The 1,397-nt window shown below is 35.6% G+C and overlaps 1 pseudogene; it reads left to right on the top strand.

Moving 5' to 3' along the window:
• Positions 1–453: 453 nt before the first annotated feature.
• LOC125357674 lies at positions 454–993 on the top strand (annotated as a pseudogene).
• Positions 994–1,397: the final 404 nt, after the last annotated feature.

Genomic DNA, 1,397 nt, shown 5'->3' with positions numbered 1-1,397 from the left:
GACAGGACAAGCTTACAAAACAAATTTTCATATGTTTTCACTCATATGTGCAAGCTAGACCTAAAAGACAAACATACTCATAGATATATGCATAAGCACAAATACCCATAATTACTTAGATGGTTAAACATAGAGCATTAATCAAGCTAAGAGACTGTTCAGGGGAAAGGAGAAGGAAAAAATGAGAGGGTGACTATATAGCATATGACAAGTATATAGAAGAGCAGCATAGAGAAATTCAGCAAAGAGAAATGGATTCAGGGTAGATGGGAACTGGTGGGAGGGATACAGTGCTGTTGGAGAGGACAAAGGGGGTTAAATACTGTCAAAATTATTTACAAATGGGATGTGACTGGAGCTGGAAGCCCGCGGGCCAGAGACGCTGCTGCTGCAGGATCGTGACTGGAGCATCTGAGTAATAGCTCTTCAAGTCTACAATTAACGACTGCCTCTAACAAGACTACATTGCAAAAAATGGGAAAGAAACAGAATGGAAAGAGTAAAAAAGTTGAAGAAGCAGAGCCTGAAGAATTTGTTGTAGAAAAAGTACTGGACCGACGTATAGTGAATAGGAAGGTAGAATATTTCCTGAAGTGGAAGGGATTTACAGATGCTGATAATACTTGGGAACCTGAAGAAAATTTAGATTGTCCAGAATTAATTGAAGCATTTCTTAATTCTCAAAAAGCTGGTAAAGGATGGTACAAAAAGAAAATCTTTATTGGACAGTGAATCTGATGATAGCAAATCAAAGAAGAAAAGAGATGCTGCTGACAAACCAAGGGGGTTTGCTAGGGGTCTGGATCCTGAACGAATAATTGGTGCCACAGACAGCAGTGGAGAATTGATGTTTCTTATGAAATGGAAAGATTCAGATGAAGCTGACTTGGTGCTGGCAAAAGAGGCGAATATGAAGTTTCCTCAGATTGTGATTGTTTTCTATGAAGAAAGACTAACTTGGCATCTTCTTGTCCAGATGATGAAGCTCAATAATTGTTTGCATTCTTTTATATATATATATGTATACATATATATGTATATATGTATACATATATATGTATACATATATATATATATATCCGAGTCTTGGTGTTTGAATTAATGGTGTGAAACAATAAATTCATTCTAATGAAAATCAAGTAGTATTTTGAAAGAAGTATTGGGGAAGTTGAGGTTTTTCTTTTTTCTTCAATAGTACTGGTTACTTTGAACAAATATAATAAAGGCTTTCTGTAGTTGCTTACTTTATCAGAAAAGAATGTTTAATACCATGGTATATTTCCTCTGCATTCAGGAACAGATTGTGGCTTTTTTTAATATTAGGCAATTTTGGGGGTCATTACTTAATCAGAACAACTTGTCTTTAACTGCTATGTTGAAAGACCATCCTGAATTTT

Source organism: Perognathus longimembris, chromosome 9 (assembly GCF_023159225.1).
Source record: "Perognathus longimembris pacificus isolate PPM17 chromosome 9, ASM2315922v1, whole genome shotgun sequence".
Taxonomy (NCBI): Eukaryota; Metazoa; Chordata; class Mammalia; order Rodentia; family Heteromyidae; genus Perognathus; species Perognathus longimembris.
Note: the sequence above shows the minus strand (reverse complement) of the source record. Positions and strands in the feature narration are given on the sequence as shown.